The sequence below is a fragment of the Lissotriton vulgaris genome, chromosome 2_1 (genome assembly GCF_964263255.1).
Source record: "Lissotriton vulgaris chromosome 2_1, aLisVul1.2, whole genome shotgun sequence".
NCBI classification, from domain to species: Eukaryota; Metazoa; Chordata; class Amphibia; order Caudata; family Salamandridae; genus Lissotriton; species Lissotriton vulgaris.
The window spans coordinates 1,973,762,799-1,973,782,747 of NC_141687.1; the positions used below are offsets into that span (position 1 = coordinate 1,973,762,799).

Here is a 19,949-nt window from a genome sequence, read left to right on the forward strand (position 1 = left end):
AAGGCTCCCACCCCTCCTCCAGCAGTAGCTGAAAAAACACTTTAGTATGTCCTTGCTGTAGTAGAAATAGGAACTTTCCTCCAAAGATGCCAAAACAAATTCAAGACGCTCAGGCCGGTCCAGGTCCTGTCTATTCCAGACCTCGAAGACTGGATGGTGGCGTTGGACCTGCAGGATGCTTATTTCCATATCCCCGTCCTGCAAGCCTGGAGCACCACCTGTGATTCACAGTGGGTTAGGAGCATTATCGGTTTAAAGTGCTCAGTTTGAGCCTCACCAGTGCCCCTTGGGTGTGCATGAAAGTGATTATGGTGGTCGCAGCACACTATCATAGATTGGGGGTCCAGTCTTCCCATACCTAGACGACTAGCTGCAGAAGGCAGGCTTGCCCCAGGTAGTTGTCAACCACTTATAGATGACTGCCAACCTCTCTTCATTGGAATTCCATACCCTTGTGGCTAGGTCACATCTGACTACTTTGCAGATGCTCCTGGTCATCTGAGCTATTGTCTTTGAGAAGCCCGGCCTCGCACACTAAAGGACTAAAAGGTCTTAATGGCTGGTGGAGAGGTGTGGTGTTGGTGAAACTGGAAACTCCAACCATAGCTTGGACAGGGTTCAATTATTGGAAGGATTTTGCTGTGGCCCTGCTTTCCTTAAATAGTTCGAGGGCCGAAACCAGCTTTGTCACCAAAGAGGCGCAATATACCAAACGGCAAATTCATCAGGGATGATTGGACATCCCTGCAGAAGCTTGTAGACCTCGTTCAGGTTTGACGCCGAAGGGGAACACTGGTACCCATTGCTCGACCTAAGCAGTTGGTCATGTCCAAGCCAGAACGTACAATGGATTTCACTACATCCAAACTGAATAGATTGAGCAAGTAACCCAGAACTGACTGAAGGAGCATGAGAAGGTAGAGAAATCCCCACCAGACAGATTTGTGGATTGCTGCATACCTGTGAGCTTGGTGGGGGAAGGAGAGCCAGGCTCTTCAGTACATGTCAAAGGATGCTCTTTGATTGAGGAAGAGGTTGCTGAAACAGGCCCGGGCACATCTCAGTAAGGAGATGGGGCTGATAACAGAATCCTAAAGCGTAAGGCTGGAAACCTGGGGTAAATCTTCGATGCACTTATCACTGTGCTATGTGGGGCTATCAAAGTCGCTCCTGCGTTGACAGACTGCTTTCTGGATGAAGAGCAAGGCAGAGGAGGAAGCACACCCTCAATTCAAACTCAAAAGACTCATACCCGAATTCCAAGCAACCAGTATCCAGTCTGGAGGCAAAGGTCTGCCTGTCTCCTAGCTGGGCGACGGGATATCACCCAGGGAAATCAAAGACCAACTGCTCCTGGAGCACCAGTGCCTGTTGGTTTGCCAGGAGGAAGAGGAGAGCGTTGGAGTGAGCAAGGGCCAGAGGGGAATCCTGGGTAGTAGAGTCCTGTAGCAAGGTCTGAGGAGAAGGCTGATGCACTGATTAGGTCATCATCCGTGTGCAAGTTGCTGACCCTGTTTACTAGAGGAGGCCCAGTGAAATTAGCAGTGGTTGGCATCACTGCCATGGCATTCGAGCTGTAGTCTGTGTGCAGAGTGAAGTCAGCTACCCCGGCGTATGCCAGAGGAGGCCACCATGAAGATTACTACTGTGCTGATCCAGCCATAGACCATTTGCAGCATGATGTCGATGACCCCATGTGGCATAGGGTGCCACCGTAAAGAACAAGGCTATTGCCTGGTTCAGGGCAGCGTCAAGAGGAGAGGCCACTGTGGTGACTCATGCTGGCCCAAGACCCTGACTGAGTAGTGTGACTGGCACAATAGCACTCATCTGTGAGAAAGAACTTATCTTCTTGCCACAGGAAGTGTCATGGTTGCCTAGCCGCTGCCCCTGCAGAGCAGCGGGTGCTGCTCACCAAGAGCAGCCGCTGTAGCTCTCTGCAACACCTGCAAGTAAAGCACTCCCAGTGACTCCAGTCGAGCAATCCCTCCATGATTGGGTAAGACTAATCGTATAGACAGAGGGCCCCTGAGGGAGCTTCTACAGAGCGATTTAAGCAGTGGAACACTTTTGACTTTCATAAGAGTTGGAATGGGACTCATTAGACTTGGACTAAATGTGGGGCCTAAGCTGAATGTCGCCCATAGTGAACGGGGATAAACACTATCGTTAGTGAGAGGGAAGTGGGACTCTGGGTCCTGCCTATTGAAAACCACAGCCCAACTTCAGAGGGTTGTGTGTGCTGTTTGAATATGCCGTATTTGACTTTATGTTCGCATATGAATACTCCTTTTTCATAAAAGCAAGAATTTGACTGGACAATCATTGATTCTATTGAATTAATTTTGAGTGGTGAGCCTGTGTTCACCCTCAACCCTCCATCCCCCCTTCTGCCCCCCAATCCCCCACTCCTAGAAGCCTTAGACTTGCTTGACCCATGCTACTAATGAGTCAAGTGCTTCAAGGGGAACTTCGCCTTGTTGCCATCAGAAGTAAAAGTCCTCAACACCCACAGTTGGGCCCAGTAGCTCCTTCTTGTCCCCTGAAAGGGAAGGGGTTCAGACAGAGTCCTTTATACAAGTTTTCCTTATCTTATTGTGGGATACAATCAGCCTGATCATCGTAACTGTCATTGACTGAGTCACTGATGAAAATAGTGGGCAAAGTTTAGGCCCATCACATACTAAGAGCAAAGTGTTAGAATCTGAAGAGTTTCCAGTTAACTGTGAGCAGGTCGGAGCCGGGCACAGCCACAGTTGAAGATGTAGTAAATTGTGCTTTGAGTCAGATGGGGCAATGGGCTGCAATTCTGTCAGCAGTGTCAGCACCATCCCCAATTAAAAAGAAACTTCTGCACTGGAACCAAAATCAGCTCCGGAGCCAATGCTGGACCTGATGAGGGCTCAGTGGGCGCACATGGCATCGCTCGACAGACCTGGGAACTTGGGGTGCATCCAATGGAGACCGGGGACGAGACCTGGAGGAATGTTGATGCCTTTGCCCTCAGACACTACTCTGGAGTCTTAGAAATATACGAAGGGCCAAATCCTTTTAGCTCGTAACCTGGGTATGACAGAGTAAGTACAGTGGTTCCATGGGTCTCATTCATAAATTACCATTACGTTACGATACATCAATCCAATCAAGATTTGGATTTCAGCAATGCTTATGGTATTTTATTCCATAAATAGTTGTTCATGAAAGACACTGAATATGAGTCTGCGCTAGCATGCACTGCACTCAGACAGTTCCCAATTAAGCTGGGACATATTTTTTGAGACTCAGGATAACACTAAACATCAACACACCGGGTCTTGCTTCTGATAATAGAGTGCTATGACACTGTAACATTACAGTCTGTATGTGACTGCGAGACAATTTTGCATACTCCCCATAGCAAACACAGGTACAAGGAGTGGGGACTGTTGGTGCTGCATTGGCATACAATAGCATTCCCATATATTGGCATCTACTCCTTGGGGATAAACTATGAGACAGTGTGTTCATAAAAAACAAAAGGGAAGGCATCATCTTTGCTGTTGCCTCGTGTATGTGCCTGACTCAAATTGGCACCCAGAAAATGTTTGGAAATGCAGGTGCACCCACACTGACAGAGGCATGGCCTCACATGCATCTTGATTGCACGTGGCTATGCAATATGGTAGGCATTATGGCGAGCTGCTCCTGTACAGATTCATGATGTAACTGGGAGGTTCTTAAACACAGACATGAACCATATAAGTTTGTTCATTCACTGTTGCAATTTTGGTGACCCAACAATGGAGTATTATAGCAGCCTCTGCATGAGAAAGTGAGACACAGCTGTGACATAGATTTTACTATAAAGAAGTGTTTCTTAGAGATGAGTAACAAATCCATGTAGTAAATAGTATTCTTTACAATCTACTCCAGTAGGAGATGTGCCAGACGGCATGACTTTTCCTAAATAGATCCACTAAAACTAGGGTGTGAGATGGAATGTCAACACTGGAGTACAGATTATCCAGTGTACTTAGGATTCAATTCATAAATCAGTATTTGCACCGAACTGTTCATCATATATAATTGTGGATATCCCTCTTGTACATATTTGTCTAATTTTATTGGTCACATCACTGCACCTATGAGCACTGCGCCGTCTGCACTATTTGGAGAATAAAATACTATAAGCAAGTCTTGAGTGGATAGATGTATCGTAACTTCCTTGTAATTTATGAATGAGACCGACAGAACCATTGTACTTACTCCTATTTGTAGTCGGAGAGTGGCAGTAAGGGGCCAACTTTTGCTTTTTCTTGGACTTTCCGGAAAGACTACGATTGCAATGATGATCTGCTGTGGGAATGAGACCTCTCTTTCGACTTCGTCCAGTTGGGACATGGAGTCTTCTTATGTTTGGCAACAAAGTTTGGCCTAGTGGTCCCATATGGCCTTCAGAATCATCTGAGTGCAGTCATCACAGATCCTGGGGTCGTGCTCAAACACCAGGCACAGAAGAAACACTTTCACAGGTTCTTGGGGACGTGCTCTGAAAGCTCCGCTGGCCCATTAACGACCATTTCATAATCCTGCCTGAGACCACCTTGGAATTGTCGCCCAGACAACAATCTTGACTCTGCCAACCCCGGGGCAGACGAACGAGCCAAAGACAAAAGACACCACAGTTCTAGATCCACATGGCGATCCAAGAACAATAAACAAGATCCGGTAAACATGCTGCCCTCAAAGAAATAATGCTACTATCTCTATGGTCTGGACCCCCGGGGTGGGTAGACTGGGTTTTCCTCTTGCTCAATCAATCAATCAGAGTACTTGTAGAACGCGCTACTTACCCGTGAGGGTCTCAAAGCGCTGAGGCGGGGTGGGGGGGGGGGGGGGGGGGGATTTGGGTGAGGAGGGGTGTGCTGCTACTGCTCGAAGAGCCAGGTTTTGAGGAGTCTTCTGAAGGCAAGTAGGTCTTGGGTCTGTCGTATGTGGGTAGAGAGGGTGTTCAAGGTCTTGGCGGCGAGGTAGGAGAAGGATCTGCCGCCGGAGGTCGTTTGTTGGATGCGGGGGACAGCGGCGAGTGCGAGGCTGGCAGAGCGGAGCTGGTGGGTGGGGGTGTAGAAGCAGAGTCTGCTGTTCAGGTAGGCTGGTCCGGCGTTTTGGAGTGCTTTGTGGCGTGGGTGAGGAGCTTGAAGGTGATCCTCTTGTCGACGGGGAGCCAGTGTAGGTCTCTCAGGTGGGGGGTGATGTGGCTGCGGCGGGGGACGTGGAGGATCAGTCGGGCGGAGGCGTTTTGGATGCGTTGCAGTCGTCGTAGGTGTTTGGCTGGGATTCCTGCGTAAAGTGTGTTGCCGTAGTCCAGTCTGCTGCTGACGAGGGCCTGTGTCACTGTTTTTCTTGTTTCGGTCGGGATCCACTTGTAGATCCCGCGGAGCATGCAGAGGGTGTTGCAGCAGGAGGAGGAGACGGCGTTGACCTGCTTAGACATGGAGAGGGAGGAGTCAAGGATGAATCCTAGGTTGCGTGCATGGTCGGTGGGTGTTGGTGCTGTTCCCAGTGTGGTCGGCCACCAGGAGTCGTCCCAGGCTGAGGGGGTGGGTCCGAGGATGAGGACCGCCATCTTGTACGAGTTCAGCTTCAGGCGGCTGCTCCTCATCCAGTCGGCGACAGCCTTTGTTCCCTCGTGAAGGTTGGTTTTGGCGGTGTGTAGGTCCTTGGTGAGGGAGAGGATGAGCTGGGTGTCGTCGGCGTAGGAGATGATGTTGAGGTTGTGATGGCGGGCCACTTGTGCCAGGGGGGCCATGTAGATGTTGAACAGTGTCAGGATGAGCCCTGGGGGACGCCGCAGATGAGGTCGGTGGCTTTGGATTGGAAGGGTGGGAGGTGGACGCTCTGGGTACTGCCAGAGAGGAGGGACGTGATCCAGTAAAGGACCTTCTCTTGGATTCCGGCTTCAAGGAGGCCAGTCTTTAGTGTGTGGTGGCAGACCGTGTTGAAGGCGGCTGACAGGTCTAGGAGGATAAGGGCTGATGTTTCGCCGTTGTCTAGTTGGCAACTGATGCCGTCTGTGGCGAAGATGAGGGCTGTCTTGGTGCTGTGGTTTTGTCTGAATCCGGATTGGGATGGGTCCAAGATGTTGTTGTCTTCCAGGTGGCGGGCCGGTTGCTTGTTGACGATTTTTTCGATGACCTTTGCCGGGAACGGGAGCAGGGGGATGGGCTGGAAGTTCTTGAGGTCCTTGGGGTCCGCCTTGGGCTTCTTGAGGAGGGTGTGCTTCCAGCTTTACGGGAATGTCGCTGTTTCGAAGGAGATGTTGATGACCTTCCATAGTTGGGGTGCGATGGCTGCGTCTGCTTTGTTGAATACGTGGTGTGGGCACGGGTCTGACGGAGACCCGTAGTGGATGGAGTTCATGACCTTGCGTGTCTCGTGGTCGTTGACATTGGACCAAGAGATCAGGTGGATGGCGCTGGTGATGTTCACAGGGGAGGTGGAGTCTGGAGTAGTGGGGGGCCGTCGTGGTGTTGAAGCTGTCGTGGATGTCAGCGATCTTCCGATGGAAGAAGATGGCTTGTGAGTCGCACAGTTCTTGTGAGGGCGGGATGTCGTTGGCGAGTTCCTTTACGATGCAGAAGAACTCCTTGCTGTCGTGCGCGTTGTTATCCAAGCGGTCTTTGAAGGAGGATCTCTTGGCTACTCTGATGAGGTGGTGATGTCTGCGGGTGGCATCCTTGTGGGCTGCGTGGTTGTCCGGTGTGTGTTTGTTGCGACAAATTTTCTCCAGTTTCCGGCATGCGCGTTTGGAGGTCTGGAGTTAGTCAGTGAACCAGGTGGCTCTCTTGCTGGCGTGGCTGTTGGAGGGTTTCTTGAGCGGGGCGAGGGTGCTGGCGCAGTCATCGATCCACTGTCTGAGGTTGCGGGCTGCGGTGTCTGGGTTCGTGAGGTCGGTGGGTGGGTTCTGGGTGAGGGTGGTGGTCAGCTGGTCTTCAGTGACTTTGCCCCAGCAGCGGCGAGGCAGCTGTTGGGTGCAGTGGTGCGTGGTTGGTTTCTTGAAGGTGAAATGGAGGCAGTGGTGGTCGGTCCAGTGGAGCTTGGCGGTGTGGTCGAAGGCGACGTGGGTGCTTGTGGAGAAGACGAGGTCCAGCGTGTGGCCGACGGAGTGGGTGGCTCAGCCACTGGTTTTCAGGTCAAATATAGGCCGATTGCAGGGGTTTGCTCCAGCCCCCCAGTAAGGACTTTGGACACAATAGGGACTCAAGGGATATATTGCGACGGCTGTACTCCGTCTTCCTGTTTGGGGCTTGATGAAATACTTCCACTGGGCGACACTTCTGCTGTTTTGAGGAATTGGTGTGGGATGGGTGAGAGTTAGGGTGTTATGTGTGCTTTTGTTTGCCTTCGTTCCTTAGTAAAGTGCTGCATAGCTAAAAATCCCTTACAATTATATAGTCCATGACTGCTTGACACAAGGCTTCACCTTCCTATGACACAATGGCAGTAGACCTTTTGTAGATTCTTCATGGCAGCTATACACAGTGCTTTGGAATACAAGGGGCATTGTAAGATAAGATCAAAGATCTGTGTTCCTTCGTCAGGCCAAACACATTAGTGCTGATGTTCTCCTGTTACAGGAGACACATATGCTCAGTATTAAGGCCCCTTGTTTAACCCGATATGGAGTCATACACGCTTTTCATGCAAGGATTCACTTGGGGTTTCAGGGGTGTCGCCATTCTGATTCACTGCAGAGTTGCATTCACATTGATACAGAAGTGGGCCGATATACACAGTCTCTAAGTTTTCGTACATGGGACAGTAGCCGGGGAGCACGTTGTGTTTGGTAGTGTTCACGCCACCCCGGTACTTGGCCAGAGTTTCTTGGACCATATAGTAGGGGTGTGGGTTGCTCTGCCGGAGGGGCTCGCTGTGGTGGGTGGCAACTGGAACCATGTCCTGTCCCCTGTCATTGATATATAGCGCCTAAAGGGTGTGGCCGTTGGGATCCCTGATTCCAAGTTACGTTCTCTTCTTCCTGACTGACCCTCAGAGATCAGGCCCTCGCATCCTTCAAATCATGAAAAGTTTTGGTGAGACATCGGGGTTATTTATGAATGTTAAGTCTACACTGTGGCCTCTGCATGGGTCCTCAGCCGACTACACATGGACCTTGGATCTGTCTCAGACTCTGAAGGGTATGAAATAGCTGGGGGTCTTCATAACCAATAGGCAGAAGAAAACTAGGGCATGGAACATTGATACAGTCCTCACTAGGGTCAAGATGGAGCAAAAGTCGTGGGCGGGGTTGCCCCTATCCTTGTATGGCTGCTCGGCAATATTTAAAATGATATCCCTACCTCGGCTTCTATACTAATTACACAACCACCCTTATCCTATCCAACTGACATAGTTTAGACAACTAAACACAATGCTTAATGGGTTCCTGTGGGGGGGAGGAGCAATCAGAATGGCGCTCGGCACACGTTTCCTCTCTACTTACTGTGAGGGCGTCGCGGCCACCGATGTACAGTCATACTACGCTGCTTCTTACTTACAGGTTCTTAATGACTGGTGGTAGTGCCCCAGGGACGAGCCTGGCCTACACGCTGGAGCAGTGGCTACTGGGCGATACGTCACTAAATAAATACTTGTATGGCTGCACCAGCTCTCTTGCTTTTCCTCTGGCTATCGAGGTGGTACTGGCACTATGGCGTCAATCTCTTCACCGTATCGGCTGGCTGAACAGTCTTACAGGTGAGGCCCCGTTGAACAAGTTGCTTACCTTCGGTAACAATATATCTGTAAGAGACATATATTAGTTATGGATTACTTACATTAGAATTACCCCCAGGCATCAGACTGGATCCGGAGAATTTTTCTTCAGCAGTACCCCTGCGCATTGGTAGGTGGCGTCAGTCGACTTCACGTTCGTAGTTGGCATCGTGGTCGCCAGAATGACATCGCAGTATCTACTTAGACGCCACACCTGCACCCTGATGTCAGTTCTTTACACGACATTCCACGCCAGAAGCGCAGAGCCATTAAGACACTGACCACTGGTGCATGAAACTTGGGCCCTATTAGGGAGTCCCTTACCCTAGAAGTCAGTTTGCAGAAAGGGGAGGATGGGTGGGGCGGTAAGAAATCCATAAATAATATATGTCTCTTACAGATATATTGTTACCGAAGTTAAGTAACTTGTTCATCTGAAAGAGACTTTTAGTAATAGATACCCCAGCAATACCAACCCCGGAGGTGGGTCTGCGAACCAAGTTCACAGAAGGAAGTCCTGAATAACGGAACAGCCAAAGAAGGTATCTCTCTGGACTTGGCTGTCCAGGCAGTAATGTTTAGTGAACGTGTGCAATGAAGCCCACATGGCTTCCTGGCAGATGTCATGAAGGGGGACTCCACGTCCCAAAGCAGTAGTGGCTGCCGTCGCCCTGGTGGGATGGGCGCGCAACCCTACTGGAGGTTCCTTTTCGCCAAGGAATAGCAGATTTCAATGCAAAGAACGACCGATCGAGAGATGGTTCATTTTTGCATGGCCCGACCTTTCTTGACGTCCACATAGCCAACAAAGAGCTGATCATCCACCCGGAATTGTTTTGTGCTAACCAGATCAAATAAGAGCGTACATTTTGGATCCAGATGGTGGAGCCTCTCCTCCTTTTTAAAAGGATGCGGGGCGGGAAGAAGGCGATCAAAGTGATGGTCTGTCCTATGTGGAAAGAGGTAACCACTTTGGGAAGAAAAGTAGGTCGAGTTCTAAGGACAACTTTGTCCGGATGGACAACAAGGAAAGGAGGCTTAGACGAAAGAACCTGAAGCTCACTCACCCTGCGAGCTGATGTGATGGCAACCAGAAAAGCAGTCTTAAGGGTCAAGAGTCTGAGAGGACAATTATGTAGCGGCTCGAAGGGTGTGCACATAAGATAAGTAAGAACAAGGTTCAAGTCCCACTGGGGCATTCTGAAAGGAATAGGAGGAACCAGATGACTAATGGCCTTAAGGAAACAATTTACAATAGGGGACTTGAAAAGAGAAGGCTGACCTGGAAAGCAAAGAAAGGTCGAAATGGCCGAAAGATAGCCTTTTGAAAGTCCCCAGAGCAGAGCCCTGCTGGGCCAAAGAAAGCAGGAAGAGGAGAACCTCAGAGGGGGGCGGAAAAGGGATACACAACTGTTGCTGCGCACAATGCCACAAATGTGTTCCATCTACAAGTATTTACTGTTTTAGTAGAGGGACGCCTGGCTGCCAAAATAACATTACAGACTTACGTAGGAAGGTCGAAGGCTGTTAACTGTTGCCGCTCAATCTCCACCCAAGGAGGTGGAGGCTGGACAGGTTCGGGTGGAGTTACGTCCCCTGCTGCTGCAACAGAAGATCCTCCTAAAGGGGCAGTCTGATCGGAGGATCGATAGCCATGTTCAAAAACTCGCGCTTAATCTTCTTCAGCTCTCGGGGCAGAAGTGGTATAGGCGGAAAGGCGTATAGAAGACCACAACTCCACTTGCGACGAAAGCGTCGCCTAGCGAGTGCTGCCTTGGAAATTCCAATGCGCAATACAGCCGACATTGCGCGTTCTCTTTGGTGGCAAATATATCTAACCAAGGCTCTCCCCATAGCTGAAAGAAACCTTGAACCACTTCTGAGTGAAGGCGCTATTCGTGATCCATCATGCACCGGCGGCTGAGTTTGTCCGCCCTGGCGTTAAGGGAACGCACCAGGTGTTGAACCACCAGGGACATGCCCTGATGTTCTAGCCACTTTGAGAGACGAAGTGCCTCCTGATAGAGGATCCACGACCCCACCTCGCCCTGTTTGTTGCAATACCACATGGTGGTGGTGTTGCCCTTGAACACCTGCACTACTTTTCCTTTGACAGAAGGAAGGAATGCTTTCTGTGCAAGATGAAGCACCCAGAGCTCCAGAAGATTGTCGGAGGCCTCTGATCTCCGCCTCCCCCATGTAGCCACCCCATCCCAGAAGTGATGCATCTGTCATCACTGTGAAGGGAGAGGGATCTGCTGTTGACCCAATCCTGGTTTGCAATTGTTGTGCAGTGCCCTCCGAGATCTGGAAGCAATCAGAAAAATTCTCCTGATGCTGTGCCCACTGGAACTTCAGGTCCCACTGCAGACCCCCCCATATGCCACCTGGCATGTTGCAGGAGGCCATGAGACCCAGCTACCTCAGGGTCATTCTGACCGAAACCCGGATAGAGGCTGAAGGATAGGAATCATAGCCCAAATATCCCGGACTTACTTTTCGGGAGGGTAAGCCCAAAATTGCGCTGTGTCCTGAACCGCGCAATGAAAAGGAGCATCTGAGAGGGAAATCAGGTGTGACTTTGGCACGTTGATAGTGAACCCCAGCGAATGCAGGAGGTCCGCCGTGGGGTGGGAGACGATAGCCTGGGACAAACTCGCCTTCAAAAGCCAGTCATCAAGATAGGGGAAGACAGGAACCCCTGATCTGAGCAGATGAGCTGCGACAACTGCTATCACTTTCGTGCACACCCAAGGGGCGCTGGTAAGGCCAAAGGGGAGTACTGTGAACTGAAAATGCTCAGAGCCTACCGTAAACCATAGGTAACGCCGGTGGGCAGGCAGGACGGGAATGTGAAAATAAGCATCCTGCAAGTCCAATGCTACTATCCAGTTTCCAGGGTAGAAGGCAGACAGGACCTGAGCCAATGTCAACATTTTGAACTTCTCCTTCCGGAGAAAGCGTTTGACATCCTTGAGATCCAAGATAGGGCGCGGGCCTTTGTTCTTCTTGGCTACCAGGAAGTAGTGGGAGTAACAACCACAACCTACTTCTGGCACAGGAACTCGCTCGATGGCTCCCTTGTCAAGAGAGCCGCAACTTCCTGATGGAGAAGGGCCAAGTGATCCTCTAATATGCGATGGAAAGCAGGTGGCAAGGAGAGAGGGGTAGTCTCAAAGGAGAGGTTGTGGCCCCTTAGGACTATATGCAAAACCCACCTGTCCGACGAGATGTTGAGCCAGTGGGGGAGGTGGCCCTGAAAAGTCAGACTAGGAGAGTTTGGAGGCTGCTGCAGAGGGGGTGCTGGTGGACTGGCCCACCCGCTGGCCCACAGACCCACAAATCTGGGTCCCACATCCCCGGCAACACAGAGGCTGGTTAGCTTGCACAGGCCTGTGGCTCTGGGCGGAACATGGTGGGGCACCTCTTCCGTAGCCGCGAAAAGCAGACTGCGCGGGGCATGTGGTGGTAGCGAGGCCCAAGGATCAGGCCGTAGCCCTGGAAACCTTAACGCGCTCGAGCTCGTTGTCCGCTTTATCACCAAACAAGCGACCGCCATCAAAGTGGCATGTCCGAAAGAGTTGATTGGACATCACCCGAAAAGCCAGTGGACCTCAGCCAAGCGTAGCGTCTCAGGGCTACAGATGTTGAAATCGTTCTGCTTAGCGAGTCGGCGGTGTCCAGCCCACATCGTATGGCAAACGTCGCTAAATCTCTACCCTCAGCAACTGCACAGGAGAGAACGGGCCTCCCCCCGGTCAATATGGCAGCACCTGTGGGGCCATGTCTCACACAGAGTGGGTGTAGCCGCCCTATAGACTTCTGGTGTTCACCGACCGCAGTCCTAAGCTGGCGGAAGAAAACATCTACGTCCCAAGGTGATCCAGCTTTTTGTAATCCATATCAGGTGGAGCAGTAGGGAATGCGTCCTTGGAAGTTGAGGCTTGGACCACCAAGCTCTCGGGGTAGGGTGTTGGGAGAGGAAATGGGGTCGCCTGGTGCCGAGCGGTGGAGTCGGGCAACCATCCTATCCTCAGGGGCCCCTGTGCTGGGCTTGGACCAAGTGACCAGAAGGTTGTCCGTGAGTGCCTCATTGAATGGCAGCAGGGGCTCCGAAGAGGCAGCTGCCGGTTGAAGCACCTCGGTCAGGAGGTTAGTCCTGACCGCCACCGTAGGAAGTTTAAGGTTCTAGGCCTCAGCCGCCCTACGCAACACCACAGCGTAAGAGGCCCCCTCCTCTGTAGCCACGGTAGGGGGAGAAAGCATGCCACAATCTGAAGAAGTGTCCAGACCACTGGCCTCACCCAACTCCTCTCTCCAGTCTGATTCTTCCAACTGGTCTGCCAGAGGGCCCACAGACCCCTCCCAATCCTCCTCACCCTCCTCTGGTTGCCACTAAGGGAGATAGGGAACACCAGGGTTGAACAGTGCTATAAAAGTACCGGTTGGCGCCAGTACCGGCGTTGGTCCGACTCTGTGTCCATGTCGAGGGGGAGGCTGGTGTTTGTGTCGGTTGGGGACACAACCGGTGTCGGAGGAGGTTGAGGTGTCGCCAATGGATTCAGAGCCAGAGGAGGTGTCCTAAGGTCGACCGGCGCCGATCTGGATACAGGCCCAGGGCCGAAGCCGCCGACATCGAATGCCTAGAACCCCCAGCTGAGTCTGTGGGGCCCCAAGACGCGCCGGCGGAGTCGGGCTGCTTAAAAATGGAGTGGAAGGCTTCGTAAAAACTTTTAAAAGTTGGGCTGGTGTCGCTCCAGCTCCCGGGAGGGGAGGGAAGCTCTGAGCCGACCCAGCAGGCTGTGCGGGCGGAGCAGGACGACTACCTTCCGCATCTCATGTCGCGTCTACCAACGGACGGGGATAACGTGAAGAGCGACGGTGCTTCTTTGACTTCTTTTTGTGCTTCAACTTACCCGAAGACAAAGACTTCAACAAGGAGTGGTGGTGATGTCTCTGCCAGCAGTCCCGTGACATACCCCTCGACCGGGACCTTGAGCGGCAAGGAGCCGACTACCGAGCCTCCAGAAGTTTTTGGGACAGGTACCGCAAAGACTTCGGGCCATGGCCCAACAGTCGGAGTACGACTCGGGTCGTGGTCGCGCTCCAGGCACCAGAGGCACACTAGATGGGAGTCAGTCACCGACATCAGCTTGTGGCAGGAGCCACAAAGCTAGAAGCCGGTCTGCTGATGTGACATCCCTGTGCACCAGGAGTCGAACGACTCGAAAAAGATTTTCACAAAAGTCGAAAAAAGACAGTCAAAAAGTGACTAGAGGTACCGCTCTCTCTGGATCTGTGCCGGCTGGCGCAGAAAAAGAAAGAAATGACGTCAGTGGGCAGGGGCGGCCGCTAAGTAGATACCGCAACGTCATTCCTTTGATCACGACGCCAACGACGAACGCGGAGTCGACTGACGCCACCTACCGACACACAGGGGTACTGCTGAAGAAAAATTCTCCGGATCCAGTCTGACACCTGGGGGTAATTCTAAGGTAAGGAATCCATAAATAATAGTCTCTTTCAGACATGGTGTAATAATATTCTTTCACAACTACAACAGATACAGGGATTCCAAGGTTCGGACCGAAACGGTATCTCAACACTAGCGGACGTTCTCCAGGGTCTCTCTCTCAAATCTTTCTCTGACCTTATAGATGAATACTCCAAACCACGCATCCAATTTTACAAATATCAGCAGTTTCGTCATGCAATTACTCCACATCTCAGGGATGTTACCTCTCTGCCTGAATTTAGCCCACTAGAACGGAAGCTCCTCATGGGAGACCTGGTTGATCACAAATTATCTAAAATATATCAAACATCAGTCACCCACAGTACATCAACAATGGAATCCCTTAGGAAAGCTTGGCAAACAGACCTAAGCCCTATAGACGAGGGGCTGCTGTCTCCTCACGACTACGGTTAATTCCGCTGAAATACTTACACAGAACGTATTATACCCGCTTGAAGCTTCATAGGGCTGGATTTATTGCCTCCCTAATGTGTCTCCGCTGTGGAGCGGTAGAGGCTACCTTTATACACACAGTATATAGACTTTGGAAGGGTATGCATAGATGTCTGGTTGAAGTGATGGGATGGGACATACCAAGCAAACCACGGTTAGCGTTAGGGGGGTACCAGATATAACCAACACCTATTGTTCCTGGGTCTGACTGTGGTTAAGTTCGACATAGCCCGTTCCTGGAAGGCACCATCCCCACCTCTTTTGGGGGGGTGGAAGCGTGGATTCGATTTCTGCATAGGGTTGGAGGAGCCGGTCTTTAAAGCTCGAGTATGCCCCCAAAAACACACATGCATATGGCAACGCTGGCCAGATTATAGACAAATTATCTTGACACGGTCATCACAGCCCACAGCATTAGATATAGAGGTTCTGCCCCACAACTAAATTGGTTCTATATATACTGCCAAACTAACGATGGGATGGAGCTTTCTTAACAGGGGTGGAGACCTGGACATTTCATAAGGACAATACTCCTATTGCCTTCATCGCAGCAGGTTTTTTGTTATATATTCATTTGGTTATTTTTTCTTCTTTTTCTTCCTGTTCACTGGTTCAACATTGAACGTACAACATTGCTCATACATGCCAATACTGTATCTCACTTTATATAAATATATACACAATATTGCTTTTTTAAATTTAATGTTGGCAAGAAAATCATCAATATAGTTTGTTCTTAAAAAAAAAAAACACTTTGTGAGGGTCGGTCACAAACATCTGTTTGAGACAATTCCTACATGGCTTGAACCCTGTTGTCTTAGGGGGTAACATTTTCCTTAGCACACAATAAGTGTTTTGAAGAAAACTGGGTCTTGAAGACTAAGGAGCTCTGAAGGTGGGGAAAGAAAGGAACTGACATAAGCATGCAGGAGTTGCACTTATATGCAGCTTGGCTCGTCACTTTCTTTTTTTTTTGTATCTCAATTCTTTATAGTTTTTGAAAAAAAGAACAGGCTATGATCATCATTTAAATATTATCATACATACATAAAGTACTGATGAGACATATGAAGATAAGTAAAATAATAAATGAAAAGAGCAAAGAACAATCAAGTACCAAATTCTCATATATATGAGAGCAATCTTCTCGTCATAACTTATCAGTATGCAAAGTAATGAAATACTTAGGTGAACACTATACCCCAAGTAGATGTACACCTGTCAGCTTATGGAGGAACACATTCAGGGTTGTCAGAAATCTAAAAAAGTTCCCCTTATACAGTCAAATTGTTGTTTAGTTTATAGATCATTTCCTCAAATTGTGCCATATCGAACATGTCCTCAAGATATGATTGGATCGTCTGAATTATATTTGTCTTCCAAAAATTAGTATGTTTACTTTTGCTACACCGAGGGCTGTGGAAAGCCATTTAAAAGACTGAATGGATATATGTCACATCTGAGGTGTCATGAAAAAGTGATAGTCACTATATAAAGGAAATATTAATAGGAGAGTATTATTTCATACAATTCTCCATCTGATGCCAGAGTGTGCAAATTTTGGGGCATTCCCACAGTAAATTAACTATGTCACAATCAGATTCTTGTTACAGCAAACAAATCTTTTGATTGGGGGAGAATGTTTGCATTGTCAGCATACCGTCCATCATTTGTTTGCTGTAACACTTTTCGCCTTAAGTGGGATGGGTATGCCCAGACGTGTGTCCCTTGCTCACTGTGCCACTGGATTCAAGTTAGCCTGGCTAAAGAAGGGTGACATACCCTGAAACCGGTCTCAGGATGCTTGTTTCCGGTCCAGGGAGGACCTGGCCTTGCAGTTTGGTCTGGACTGTTACCATGGGGCACAGGGTCAAGACTGATTTGCATATGGCTGGGTCCAAACTGGGGTGGCGTAGTGGGCAAAAGAACGATCGGTTTAACCCAGATCTTTTGACTGGGGGAGAATGTTTGCATTGTCAGCATTCCGTCCATCATTTGTTTGCTGTAACACAATCAGATTCTTGGCTTATCCAACCCAGGGAATGGAGGCTAAGTTTGGCTGAATTTAATTTAGACAGGGACCAGTGCCAACGATGCAGTATTTTAAAGTAGTTACATTTATCTCTAAGCCCTTTATTGTAGTTTCCCAATAACTTATTCCAGTCCTTGTCCGAAAGCTTCAAGTTCAAATGTTGCTCGCCATTTCTTAGCTGAATTATGTTGGAACGGAGTCACACAATGCCACTTACTGGAAGACAGTGGAATCGCTCGAAAGTTTCCGTATCCAGTCTGACCCCCTAGTGGAATATTCGCAAGGTAAGGAATATCCATCAGAAGGAAGTATCCATCAGAAAGCGTGGTATTAGGAATCATCCTCCTTTGATGAGCAGAGGGTGAGCGAGTGGACAGCAATACACTGGGAATGATTGTAAGCCTGTTGAAGATCTGTGGCTTACAGTGGAGGATGAAGATAGGACCATAGATGAAAACCTGAGTAGACTATGTATGGGTAGTGAAATCAGTATTTAGAGATGGTCACTGATGTTACACCAGAGATGAATGAGACAAAGAGCTGAAGGATAGCTACACATCCTAAGGGAAGAGATTTTGGGCACCCATGCCTGGCAGAGTGTTCCCTCATGCCAAGTATCCTTCCCTCAAATGCAGTACAGGCAAAATGGGGGCAACCAATGGTAGGAAATTCACTTATTCAATATTAATTACCGTGTTGAACAAAGCCTCAATCACTGTTGGATCTATGTATCTACGACTGCCAAGCTTGTGATGAACATCCTTTTGCTTTTCTCTCCTAGAACGGTCCTGCATCCAAATATCTTACTAGACAAAACATCTACGTAACATCAAGAGTAGTTATTCGACAACACAATGTCATTCTGTAATCATGCTCTATTCACATGGATTACTATAAACCATCTAACTGGGTAGTGTCGATTATAAAACTGCAATGTTGTATTATATTAATCTTCTATGCCTAACTCGCTACTTTCTTACAAGTCTGCCTACTCACTGTAAAGGATGTCTTACAGAACATCATGGGGAGAGTCTGTAGACTCACGGCTAGAGCCGCCGACCTCGAAGCTGGGGAACTGGGTTAGAGTCTCAGCAACGACGCTCAACATCCTGTGATTCTGGGCAAATCACTTCATCTTCATGTGTCTAACAAAAATTAAAGTGTCCATCTGTAACAAAACTGGTGCTTTGTAAAGCGCTCCGATACCGGATATCCTCGGGTCTAGTTTGTGGCATATAAAACTCTAACAAACGCCTATGAAGCAGCTCTAGTTTACAAAATACTTTACGAGCACATATTAAATTAAATAAAGACATACCATGCATCCTTCCAATTAGTATATAATAGACAGTGTTTACCACATGGACTGAAAACAATTCCCATATCTCAAACAGGTTCATTGGAGATCCAACAGCAAAATGACCCCCCTCCCCCACAAATGCCCATCTGTAGACAGCATATGTAAGATGTAGCTTTTATAACCTCCTGCACACAACACAGTATCACCGTATAAGGCACTAATACACACACATACACACACCCATTCACAGCACGAATGGGTACATATGGACTTACCTGCCCCGGAGGTGACATCAGTAGACAGGAGGGAAAAGCAGAAGCATCTGTGGTTCCCGGAGGCTTCGAGGAAGAAAGGGACTGCTGGAAGATCTCAAAACCTTTTCCAATTGGCTGTACTCATCATGGGTCAGTCAATGAAAAGAGAACTTCCATACCACATCACAGAGTAGGATAGGATAGGGGTAAATGAGAGCTGCTGACCCTACCCCACTTTGTGATGAGGTATCAAGAGCCTAGGTGTGAGCCTAAGGTGATTCGCCCCCTTGTCATGAAGGGGAGAACTTCAAGGATGTTTCCGGGCAGAAAAGGCCACGCCCTCCGAGCTGTGAAATGTTCATCTGGCAAAGACTGGCTAAAACTTCCAGGCACATGCGCATTTAACACATGTACAGATCATGCCTGACCAGACCATGAAGAGTGTGTGTGTCAAGCTGACCTTAGCTGGAAGAGGGGGTGCGGACCCTCAGCCCTTAATGACAGGGCCGCAGCTGTGTAAAGAATTTTTAACATTGGACTCAGTTTACATTCAAACTGAGCTATACAAACTACTTTCTAATTAAAAAATAAATAACTGTCTGCAAACCTCAATGAACGAATCAATAAAAAAAAAACCTCTACTAAATAATGCCACTTATAGATACCCATAAAATGGCGCCTAGCCAGAGAAAGAGCTAAAATACCATAATACCTGGTGTAAGCGCTACACAAATGCTAGCATTACAATTCAATATCATTATTCATCAGAGACTAAGCTGCAGGAGTTGATCAATCTTTCTAAAGCTGAAAAGTCGTTTGTGGATAGCAGAGCAGGTGATGAAGATGAACAGATATATACAATGTGTGAGCAAGGAGTCCAGAAGGAAAATAAACTTTGATTTAGATAAGAAAGCTACAGATGACAAAAAAGGAGTGCCTCTCAGGATTAGGAGAGGTGGTCGTGAAACACTTTAGTGCCATACAGTGACGAACACTGAGAGGCAGTATGACAGTTTGGGTATCTAAGTGGGTGGGGCTTTAAGTAAAGGAACTGGAAGAAGATTTTGGTGGGATGTTGTCAGTAAATAGATAGAAATGAACCAAAAAAGTGTTGTGCATGGACAGAACAAAACTCCTTTATAGCAGCATTTAAAACATCTTACACATTTTAATCCAATTTCCGAAAAACACATATAAACAGAAATCACCATACAAATGCCCACAAACTCACTGTAAAAATTAACAATAACTAAAAGAATGACTAAACTCTAGTTTCTAATAACACATGGTGGATCCACATACGTATCCTGTATTAACTCTATACCCCACTTAAAGTGCTCAAACAATAAAAAGCGGTACAAAAGGGGGTGATGGATTAAACCCAGATCTTTTGACTGGGTGTGAGTGTTTGATTGGTTCAGATGCTCCGTCCATTACCACCCCCTTTTGTACCGCTTTTGGCCGCCATAAGTGTGGCAGGGTATGCTCAGACGTGAGTCCCTTGCTTACTTTGCCACTGGATTCAAGCAAGCTGGGCTGAAGACGGCTGGAATGCCAGAAACCGGTCATCGGAAGCTTGTTTCCGGTCCAGGGAAGGCATGGCTTGGCAGTTCGGGCTGGACTGTTCCCATGAGGCACATG

The 19,949-nt window shown here is 48.8% G+C and overlaps 1 protein-coding gene across 1 annotated transcript in view; it reads right to left on the reverse strand.

The window, feature by feature from the left end:
* The window catches only part of UNC45A (unc-45 myosin chaperone A), a 277,165-nt gene that overhangs the window by 69,607 nt on the left and 187,609 nt on the right, over positions 1-19,949 (reverse strand). The window lies entirely within an intron of this gene.